Genomic DNA, 12,270 nt, shown 5'->3' with positions numbered 1-12,270 from the left:
TGGAATATTGTATTTGGACCACCATTAGTGCAATAGTATTGTGAAGCTGCAGACAGTGTGTTGAGATTTTTTTGAAAGCTCTGTTTTCAAGGGGACAAGTTAGAGCATGGAGTTAGAAATGGAGGTTTAATTCCCCCAAAGTTGTTTCGGGGATCATATTGGTGAGGGATGTTAGTGCTGGGGAATGGAACTCTTCCCATTTCAGATACCCTTTGCAACATCGAGCATTCCAGAACTTGGGGATAATTTTAAACTAACCTGTCTGGCGAAAAACTAATGGGATTGGATGGGCTGCACGTTTTACTTTCTGACTCCATAGCCTATTCATCACAGAAGACCACCTACTTCCAGCTCCTTAATATTATTCGTCTCTGCCCCTGCCTCAGCCCAACTGCTGCTGAAACCCTCATCCATACTTTTGTTACTTCCAGACGAATATTCCAATGCTCTCCTGGCCGCCTCCCATCTTACACCCTCCATAAACTTGAGATCATCCAAAACTCTGCTACTCGTATCCTAACTCGCACAAAGTCCTGTTCACCCATCATCACGAGAGGGGTCAACCTGGGCCACTCCATTGCATCACTGCTACTCCCATGGGCCTGCAGCACCACACTCCCACTGATCTGTGTGAGAACTAACTGTAGGAGATCAATGATGCATTTGAAGCCCCTATACATTCGGTTCCCCAGCCTGCCCAAGGCAGAGGCGATGGTGCAGCCCAGAGCCTACATGGTGCAGTATGAGCCTTTGAATGTGGTTTGCAGGAACAGATCTGATGATCTGGATGGCCTTTTCTCATCAAAAGAAAAATATAGTTGACAAAAGTCTGATCATGATGTGAAAGTACTGAGCAACATTTAATTTTGAACATTTTTATTTGATGAGTAATAGTTAATTTTCATTATGAATAGATCTGTGGTGAGTTACCTGTTAATATAATTCTTTATTCTGAACATCTTTCAAAGAGTCAGTGAAATCTACAACGCTATATCCTATCCAACACTAAGATAGCATACTTCCATCTCTGCAACATTTCCCACCATCTCTACTACGTCGCCCCCTCCACCGCTGAGACAATTATCCATGCTTTCATTACCTCAAGACTTGACTTCTTGAATGCCCTCCTCACAAGCCTTCAAACCTTCTTCCTATACAAACTCCAACTGGTCCAAAACCCCACACATTTCCTATCCAGTGCTAAATCTCATTCACCCATCACCTCCATCCTTGCTCATCTCCACTAGCTCCCTAACTAGTTTATTTTATTGGTAAGTGTTTTTAGTGGTTATTGTGTTTAGTGGTTGGTGTCTTTAGTGGTGGTTAGTGTTTTTGGTGGTTAGTCTGTTCGTGTTAATTAAAAAGCCTTAAAGCTAAATAAACAGTTAGAAAGAGTGGGAACCCAGAGCAGTTAAACAAACACAGGGAAAAATCTCAAAAGGTGACATTCGAACATACGAATATGAATTAAGAGCAGGAGAAGGCCATTAGGCCCCTCGAGCCTGCTCTGCCATTTGATAAGATCATAGCTGATCTGATTGTGACCTCAATCCCACTTTGCCGTCTACCTACTATAACCTTTGACTCCCTTGTTAATCAGGAATCTATCTAACTCAGCTTTAAAAACATTCAATGACTCTGCCTCTGCCGCTCTCTGGGGAAGGGAGTTCCACAGACTCACGACCTTCTGAGAAAAAAAAATTCCTCATCTCTATCTTAAATGGAAGACCCCTTATTTTTAAACTGTAGCCCCTAGTTCTAATCTCTCCCACAAGGGGAAACATCCTCTCAGTATGTACCCCTTCAAGTCCCCTCAGGATCTTATATGTTTCAATAAGATCACCTCTCATTCTTCTAAACTCCAGTGTATACAGGCCCAACTTGTCCAACCTTTCCTCATAAGATAACCCCCTCATCCTAGGAATCAGTCGAGTGAACCTTCTTTGAACCACCTCTAAAGCAATTATGTCCTTCCTTAAATAAGGAGACCAAAACTGCAACTGCATATTCTCGATTTGGTCTCACCAATGTCCTGTACAACTGTAGCAAAACATCTCTACTTTTATATTCCATTCTCCTTGCAATAAATGACAACATTCCATTTGCCTTCCTAATCACTTGCATACTAACCTTTTGTGATTCATGTACTAGGACACCCAGAGTTCTGCAATCTCTCTCCATTTAAATAATATACTGCTTTTCTATTCCTCCTGCCAAAGTGGACAAGTTCATATTTTACCACATTATAGTCCATCTGCCAAATTTTTGCCCACTCACTTAACCTATCGATATCCCTTTGCTGACGTGATAGTCAGCGCAGAAGGGGGAGTGATGAAACCCAAGGAAATTAAACTAAGTCTTTAATTTACTATACACACTCTATCTTTAACTATAAACTATAAATATATAGTTAAATAAATAATTATCCAGAATAATTAATTACTAATTAATTTAAAATCAAGCTAAAATCCATCTACAGGGTATAATCTAAACTGCAAGTGTTTCTATTAGTTCTAGAATTAAATTAATACGAACAAATAAATAAATAAATACTAGAAATGGCTGTCCAAGTTGTGTGCCGGAGCTGTGGTATGTGGGAGTCTGTGGACAGCAAGACTGATTCAGATTTCCACATCTGCAGGAAATGTCTCTGCCTTGAGTCACTCAAGCTCAGAGTCCTTGGGCTGGAGTGCAAGTTAGAGACACTCCGATGCATAGCTCAGCAGGGTAAGGGGAACCTAAGGGAGGTAGAGAAGGAGGTCCCGCAGACACTGGTCCTGTCCAACAGATACAGTGTACTTTCTACCTGTGAGGATAAGGATGTAGGCTGTTGGGAGGACAGCCAGAATGCTAACGATGGCACCCTGGATCAGGAGGCAGTCCAAGGCGGGGAGAAGCGGAATAGAAAGGTTGTAGTCGTATGGAATTTGATAATTAAGGGGACAGATAGCATCCTCTGCAGTCGCGACCGAGAATCTAGGAGGTTGTATTGCCTACCTGTTGCAAGGGTTAAAGATATCTCGGAGCAACTGGAGAGGAACTTGGAAAGGGAAGGGGAAGATTCAGTTGTCGTGGTCCAATGACATTGGAAGAAAAGGGAGGAGGTCTTGCTAAGAGAATATCAGAAGTTAGGAACTAAATTAAAAAGCAGGACCTCAAGGGTGGTAATCTCAGGATTACTACCCGAGCCATGTGCTAATTGGCATAGGGATAGACAGGTCAGGAAGGTGAACATGTGGCTGAAAGTCTGGTGTGGGAAGGAGAGGTTCAATTTCATGGGACACTGGCACCAGTACTAGGACAGGAAGGAGTTGTGCCGCTGGGACGGGCTCCAACTGAACCGGAATGGGACCAGTATCCCACGGAAAAGATAAATAGGGCTGTGGATAGGACTTTAAATTAGTAAGACGGTGGCGGGGGGATCTGGGGAAGATAACATAAATCTGAAGAAAAAGAAATAGGAAATGAGTATAAAGGCCAGACCAAGTTAAGGAATAAGGCCTAAACAGCCAGGGAACAAATACAGTTATAGAACATAAGTTCAAAATGACTGTTAAAAACAATGGGGGAGGAACAATTACTAAAAACAAATTAAATTGCCTGTACAGCAACGTGCACAGCATCTGAAACAAAACGGGGGAACTGGAGGCAGTAATTTACAGCGAGGAGCCAGATGTGGCAGGAATAACTGAAACATAAGGAACCGGACTGGCAGTTAGATATTGCAGGATATAATGGGGGGGGGGGGGGAGAAAAATTGGATAAGGGCCGTTTTTGGGCGCGGATAGCGTGATGCGCTATTACCCCGCACCCAATGACCCCAGCACAGGCAGGATGCGAGTTTTGGCCAGCCTGAGTACTAGCCTGCAATCAGCATTCCATTCCGGGCCTTGCACGTGGAATCAATGCAGTTCGCACTTTCCACCAGCAGGGGAGGCTAATCTCTTAAAGGGAGGATGTTTCTTAGAAATCTCTTAAAGGTAACTGGTACCTGTTATTTGCTGAAAATAACAGTCTACTGCCTGCACCAAGTCTGAACGGAGATCAGACATCGCACGTGTAAAGCACAGATGCAGGTCCCATCCCTATGTTTATACACTGATGAGTTATGTTAAAACATTGAATAAAGGTTGCGCACTACTAAATCCCACATCCTCCAATCTGCACGCCAGACCTCACCAATCTGCTGATCTGAGTTGATACCAGGCCTGCGAGAGTGCATGCACCAAGGTTCTCTGCTGATGCATTAGAGGCCTTACTGCAAGAGGTGGACAGGAGGAGGGACATCCTATATCCGCAGTGGGGTGGGGGGGGGGAGTGGCGGCAAGAGGCCCTCCAGACAAACACTGAAAAGGCAGTGGGAGGCAGCGGGGGATGAAGTCAATACCAGGCGCACAGCATCATGAACATGGATGCAGTGCAGGAAGAAGTTCAATGCTTTGACATAAGTGGTCAAGGTAAGTGAGGTCAACTGTCAAGTGGCATCTCCTACCAACTGCACCACGCACTACACCCACCATCATCCACATATCAACAAACTCTTTCCATCAGTACTCAACTCTTCCAACCGGATGCGTCCTCTCACCCCTACACATTACCACTGTTGTAAGCCACCCACCCACAACTCACAGACCACACACACTGGCAGCTATTCAACCATGACAGGCACATCACCCAAACACACGTCCCGCTTTCTTGCAGGAGAAGGTGGTGCATATCAGGAGGCAGCAAGTGGCCGTGGCATTTAGTCCCTCGAGCCTGTTCCGCCATTCAATGAGATCATGGTGGACCTGCGACCTAACTCCATATACCCGCCTTAGCCCCATATCCCTTAATACCCTTGGTTCACAGAAACCTATTAATCTCAGATTTAGAATTCACAAGCGAGCTAGCATTAACTGCCGTTTGCAGAAGAGCGTTCCAAACTTCTCCCACCCTTTGAGTGTAGAAGCATTTCCTAACTTCACTCCTGCACATCCTGGCTCAAAATATTGGGCTATGTCCCCTGGACCTAATATTCAAGTATGGGAGACCTCCAAAAACAGTTACAAATGTCTCAGCAGCCAATAGCAATAATTCAGCCACTAACCTGAAAATCCTGCATGGTCCATGTAAATAGCATTGGTGGGGGTCTTCCAGGCTCTCTTAGACACGTTCAGATGGTCGGGGTTAAGACTGTGCATTGAGTTGAGCGTTAGGTCCCAAAATGGTGTCCATCACTTTAAATCAGCATTGCACACTGTAGCCATTTTCTTCCTACTTTGCATGCTTCCAGTGTTCCTTATCTGCACCTGCGCTAACTCCTATACCAAGATGGCGTCAGGCGCACGTCATGCTGGAAACGTGCGTGCACAGCCAAGAAGCCATCTTGGATGTTCGAGAGGCCATGTAATGCTGAAACAAAGGGTGCTACACGGCCCAATTTAGCGCCCAATGTATTTAGAAAGGATAGGGAAGGAAGAAGGGGGGATGAGGTAGCTGTACTAATTAAAAACAACATAACGGCAATAGAAAAAAGAGATATAAGTAACATTAAGATAGAAACAGAATTCATATGGATTGAGACAAAGGATAAGAAGGGATCAATCATGTTAATAGGTATATTCTACAGACCAACTAATAGAAGATGGGAAGTGGGGGATGAAATATGTAGACAAATCTATGAAATGAGTAAAATACATCGAATAATAATCATGGGAGATTTCAACTACCCTCAAATAAACTGGCAAGAAGAGGTAGGGAAGGGGAATAGGGAATGGAGCTTTTACAGAGTGTACCTTTTTTACTCCTTTTTACCCAGTATATGAGAAGCCCAACAAGAGAGGAATCACTGATGGATCTAGTAATGGGAAATGAACCAGAGCAGATAAGAGAAGTAAGCATTGGGGAACATCTAGGCAATAGTGATCATAACATAATAAGATTTAAAATAATGATTGAGAAAGACATAAGTAAGACAAAGGCCAAAGTAATAAATTGGAAAAAAAGTTAATTTTGAAGGAGTGAGAATGGAATTAAGAAAGGTAAACTGGAAAAAAATGTTGACAGACAAAGAGATAGAACAGCAGTGGGAAATATTTAAAATGGTGACCAATAGAGTTCAGGAGAAAAATAATCCTTTAAGAAACAAGGACAAACTAGCCAATAATGAAACACCATAGATGAATATAGAGATAAGGGTAAAACTGAAACTAAAGAAAAAGGCATACTCTTAAGTATATAAACAATAAAGGAGAGGATGACAAAAGGGAATATGAAGAGGTTAGGAAAGAAGTCACAAAAACAATTAGGAAAGCAAAGAGGAAGTACGAGATTAAATTATCAAGGAATATAAAAAGAAATAGTAAATTATTCTACGGACACATAAATAACAAAAGAAAAACCAGAAAAGGGATAGGGCCACTAAGGGATGCACACGATGAACTCAAAGTTAACAACAGCAAAATGGCAGAAATATTGAATAGTTACTTTGCCTCCGTATTTACCAGGGAGACTAACAACGTGCACAGGACATTAGAAGAAGAGGTTGAAAAAGATATTCAAACATTTAAGATAGAAAGGGGGGAGATAATTGATAAACTAATCAAACTTAGGGAAAATAAGACCCCTAGTATGGATGGATTGCATCTGCGAATATTAAAAGAAGTTAGGGAGGAGAAAGCAGAGGCACTATTACATATACATAAAAATTCACTAGAAAAGGGAATAGTGCCAGATGACTGGCGGACAACTAATGTTATTCCTATATTTAAAAAAAGGAAATAGAACGCGTCCAGGGAACTATAGACTAGTTAGCTTAATGTCGGTGGTAGGAAAGATAATGGAATCTTTACTCAAAGATGTAATAGAAAAACATCTAGAGAATGAAAATATAATAAAGAATAGTCAGCACAAATTTCAGAAGAGAAAGTCATGCTTGACCAACCTTATTCAATTCTTTGACAAAATTACCGAAAGAGGGTAATGTGGTAGATGTAATATATTTGGATTTTGAGTATGTGGAGTCGGGGACAGGTAGCAGAATGGATAGCAAGCTGGCTACAAAACAGAAAACAGAGAGTAGGGATTAAGGGTAGCTACTCAGATTGGCAAAAGGTGAGAAGTGGCATTCTACAGGGATCGGTGCTGGGACCACTGTTGTTCACAATTTATATTAACGATTTGGATTCAGGAATCGGAAGTACAATTTCAAAATTTGCGGATAACATCAAATTGGGGGGTGTAGTTAATGCAAAGGAAGAATGCGTCAAATCACTAAAAGTAGCAACGCAGGTTAATAAGGCCGGAGAAAAGGCAAATCAAGCACTAGATTTCATTTCTAGAGGGATAGAATTGAAAAGCAAAGAAGTTATGTTAATCTTGTATAGAACCTTGGTTAGACCACACTTGGAGTATTGTGCACAGTTCTGGTCTCCATATTGGTTTCATTGGTCAGAACATTGAATGCAGGAGTTGGGATGTCTTGTTGAAGTTGTACAGGGCATTGGTGAGGCCACACTTGGAGTACTGTGTACAGTTCTGGTCACCCTATTATAGAAAGGATATTATTAAACTAGAAAGAGTGCAGAAAAGATTTACTAGGATGCTACCGGGACTTGATGGTTTGACTTACAGGGAGAGGTTAGACAGACTGGGACTTTATTCCCTGGAGAGTAGGAGGTTAAGGGGTGATCTTATAGAAGTCTATAAAATAATGAGGGGCATAGATAAGGTCGATAGTCAAAATCTTTTCCCAAAGGTAGGGGAGTCTATAACGAGGGGGCACAGATTTAAGGTGAGAGGGGAGAGATACAAAAGGATCCAGAAGGGCAATTTTTTCACTCAAAGGGTGGTGAGTGTCTGGAACGAGCTGCCAGAGGCAGTAGTAGAGGCGGGTACAATTTTGTCTTTTAAAAAGCATTTGGACAGTTACATGGGGAAGATGGGTATCGAGGGATATGGGCCAAGTGCAGGCAATTGGGACTAGCTTAGTGGCATAAACTGGGCGACATGGACATGTTGGGCCGAAGGGCCTGTTTCCATGTTGTAAACTTCGATGATTCTATGATTCTATGATTATAGAAAGGCTATAGAGGCATTGGAGAGGGTACAAAAAAGATTCATAAGGATGCTACCAGAATTGAAAGGATATTCTTATCACTGGATAAGGCTGAACAAGCTGGGGCTCTTTTCCCTAGAAAAAAGAAGGCTGAGGGGTGACCTGAATGAGATCTTTAAGATAATGAATGAGATTGATAGGGTAGATGTATAGAAAATGTTTCCACTTGTAGGGGAGTCCAAAACTAGAGGCCATAAAAATAAAATCGTCGTTAATATATCCAATAGGGTATACAGGAGAAACTTCTTTGTCCAAAGAGTGGTAAGAATGTGGAATGCGTTACCAGAAGGAGTAGTTGAGGCAAATAGCATAGATGCATTTAAGGGGAAGCTAGATAAGCACATAAGGGAGAAAGGAATAGAAGGGTATCCTGATAAGGAGGCTCGTGTGGAGCATAAACGCTGGCATAGACGTAGTTTTGATGTAACTCGATGTAACTCCCAATGCACTTAAAATCCTCCTCATCATTTATAAATCCTTCCGCAGCCTTACCCCACCACATCTCTTGGCATTTTCCAATCTTCTCTGGCTACAGGTATGGTGCCGGAGGATTGGAGGTCTGTTAACGTTGTACTGTTGTTTAGAAAAGGAGAAAGGGATAGACTGAGTAATTACAGGCCAGTCAGCCTAACCTCGGTGGTGGGCAAATTATTGGAAAAAATTCTGAGGGACAGTATTAATCCTCATTTAGAAAGGCATGGATTAATCAAGGACAGTCAGCATGGGTTTGTTAAGGGAAGGTCGTGTCTGACTAACCTGATGGAATTTTTTGAGGAGGTAACAAGGAGGGTAGATGAGGGTAACGCGCTTGATGTAGTCTACATGCATTTTAACAGGGCTTTTGACAAGGTCCCACATGGCAGACTGGTCAGAAAAGTAAAAGCCCACGGGAACCAAGGGAAATTGGCAAGTTGGATCCAGAATTGGCTCAGTAGCAGGAAGCAAAGGGTAATGGCCGACGGGTTTTTTTGTGACTGGAGGGTTATTTCCAGTGGGGTTCCGCAGGGCTCAGCACTAGGTCCATTGCTTTTTGTAGTATATATCAGTGATTTAGACTTAAATGTATGGGGCATGATTAAGAAGTTTGCAGCTGATACAAAATTTGGCCCTGAGGTTGATAGTGAGGAGGAAAGCTGTAGGCTGCAGGAGCATATCAATGGACTGGTCAAGTGGGCAGAAAAGTGGCAAATGGAATTCAATCTGGAGAAGTGTGAGGTAATGCATTTGGGGAGGGCAAACAAGGCAAGGGAGTACACAATATATGGTAGGATACTGAGAAGTATAGAGGAACAGAGGGACCCTGGAGTGCATGCCCACAGATCCCTGAAGGTAGCAGGACAGGTATGGTAGTTAAGAGAGTATACGGGACACTTTCCTTTATTAGCCAAGACATAGAATATAAGAGCACGGAGGTTATGCTAGAACTATATAAAGCTCTAGTTAGGCCATAGCCAGAGTACTGCGTACAGTTCCGATCACCATTTTACAGGAAAGATATGATTGCACTAGAGAGGGTACAAAGGAAATTTACGAGGATGTTGCCAGGACTGGAGAACTTTATGAGGAAAGATTGGATAGGCTGGGGTTATTTTCTTTGGAACAGAGGAGGCTGAGGGGAGATTTAAATGAGGTGTATAAAATTATGAGGGGCCTAGATGGAGTAGATAGGAAGGATCTGTTTCCCTTAGCCGAGAGGTCAAAAACCAGGGGGCATAGGTTTAAAGTAATTGGTAGAAAGATTAGAGGGGAACTGAGGAGAAATTTTTTAACCTAGAGAGTGGTGGGGGTCTGGAACTCACTGCCTGAAAGGGTGGTAGAGGCAGAAACCCTCATCACATTTAAAAAGTACTTGGATACGCACTTGAAGTGTCGCAACCTACAAGGCTACGGACCAAGAGCTGGAACGTGGTATTAGGCCTGATGGCTCTTTTTCGGCCGGCACAGACACGATGGGCAAACAAGGCAAGGGAGTACACAATATATGGTAGGATACTGAGAAGTATAGAGGAACAGAGGGACCCTGGAGTGCCTTCTTCGTGCCGTAAGTTTCTATGATTCCATGATTCTAAGATCTCTGAAACTTCCTCCAGTCCTCCGTCCGAGGCACACCTTAGGGTTCACCATATCAGGGGTCCAATGCAAATCCCTTCCCACCCTTCAGTATTCATACTTCATAGCAGATCTTTCAGCTGGTCTAAGTCCTACCCTCTGGAACATCCTCCCCGAACTTCTTTGGTTCGTTAGTTGTCTCTTTTTGACCACGCATTTTGGCAATCTCTCCTAATTCTTTCACTACTACTCGATCCATTCACATTGGGACATTTTACTATGTTAAATGCACTATATAAATACAAGTTGTTGTAGTAAAGAACACACAATGATCCACATTTTCTACACCCTTAATTCCTTTGAAGATCGAAGCAAAAATTGTACTTTGACAGTTGACAATAGCATAAATTCGCTTGAAATGCCTGTAAAATTGGACAATAATATAATGAAGAAGTCTGTATGGTATGCTAGTGAGGAGGTAAATGCACATTGGGGCAGATTTTAACATTTGGGTGGTGGATTGGCGGAGCGTACTGGCCACCTGCCTGTTCAGGCCATCTGCCCTTTCTGACCGCCTGCCCATTCCAGCCACCTGTCCGATCCGGCCACTTGTCCATTCCAGCCACCTGCCAGTTCCGGCCACCTGTCCATTCCAACAACAAAGAGGACTTCTTTCTCTCCATCTTTTGTAATTCACTTTCTACAGACATCTATTACAAGCACACTGACTCCCATAACTATATTAATTATGCTTCTTCCTATCCTACTCGCTGTAAGGACTCCATCCCTTTCTCCTGGTTTATCTACTCTGCCACATTTGCTCTAATGACTCCCCTTTCCACAGCAGAGCTTCTGAAATGTCTTCCTTTCTCTTCAGCCAAAGTTTCCCCTCCACAGTAGTCAACAAAACCCTTGACTATGTCTGTCCCATTTCCCAAGCCTTTGCTCCTGTCTCGTCCCCCACTTCTCACAACAACAGGCTCCATTTGTCCCTTCTACCCAACCATTTCTATTGCTTACAACATGATCCCACTACCAAACATATTTTTTCCTCCCTTTTCTGCTTTCTGGAGGGACCAGTTCCACTATGATACCTTTGTTTTCTCTTTCACCACCCTAACTTCCATCTGACATTTTCCCATGCAACCACAGGAGATGCAACACCTCCTGTCCCAGGCCCCAAACAGTTCTTTACATAGATTTGCTTAGAATGTACAGCACAGAAACAGGCCATTCAGCCCAACTGGTCAATGCTGGTGTTTATGCTCCACGCGAACCTCCTCCCACCTGTCTTCATCTAACCCTATCAGCATAGTCTTCTATTCCTTTCTCCCTCATGTGTTTATCTAGCCTCCCCTTAAATGCATCTATGCTAGTCGCCTCAGCTACTCCTTGTGGTAGCGAGTTCCACATTCTAACCATTCTCTGGGTAAAGAAAATTCTCCTGAATTCCCTATCAGATTTATTAGTGACTATCTTATACTTATGGCCCCTAGTTTTGGTCTTACCCACAAATGGAAACATCTTCTCTACGTCTAACCCATCAAACCGTTTCATAGTCTTAAAGACCTCTATCAGGTCACCCCTTAGCCTTCTCTTTTCCAGAGAAAAAAAGCCCCAGCCTGTTCAATCTTTCCTAATAGGTATAACCTCTCAGTTCTGGTATCATCCTTGTAAATCTTTTTTGCACCTTCTCCAGTGCCTCTATATTATTTTTATAATATGGAGACCAGAACTGTTCACAGTACTCCAAGTGTGGTCTAACCAACATTCTATACAAGTTTTACATAACATCTCTGTTTTTCAATTCTATCCGTCTTGAAATGAACCCCAGTGCTTGGTTTTTTTTTATGGCCTTATTAACCTGTGTCGCTACTTTTAGTGATTTGTGTTTCTGTACCCCTGGATCCCTTTGCTCTTCTACCCCATTTAGACTCTTATTTTCCAAGCAGTATGTGGTCTTCTTATTCTTCCTATCAAAATGCACCACTTCATATTTATCTGTATTGAAATTCATTTGCCATTTACACGCCCATTCTGCAAGTTTATTAATATCTTGAATTTTGTCGCAGTTCTCTTCCGTATTAACTACACCCACCAATTTGGAATCGTCCGCAAATTTT

General features: G+C 42.6%; 1 protein-coding gene across 2 annotated transcripts in view; it reads left to right on the top strand.

Moving 5' to 3' along the window:
- The window catches only part of LOC137325358 (interleukin-12 receptor subunit beta-2-like), a 153,717-nt gene that overhangs the window by 28,826 nt on the left and 112,621 nt on the right, over positions 1-12,270 (top strand). The gene's annotated exons all lie outside the window — the stretch shown is intronic.

Source organism: Heptranchias perlo, chromosome 9, assembly GCF_035084215.1.
Source record: "Heptranchias perlo isolate sHepPer1 chromosome 9, sHepPer1.hap1, whole genome shotgun sequence".
In the NCBI taxonomy this organism is placed as follows: domain Eukaryota; kingdom Metazoa; phylum Chordata; class Chondrichthyes; order Hexanchiformes; family Hexanchidae; genus Heptranchias; species Heptranchias perlo.
The sequence above is the reverse complement of the archived record's forward strand: the minus strand, read 5'-3'. Positions and strand labels throughout refer to the sequence as shown.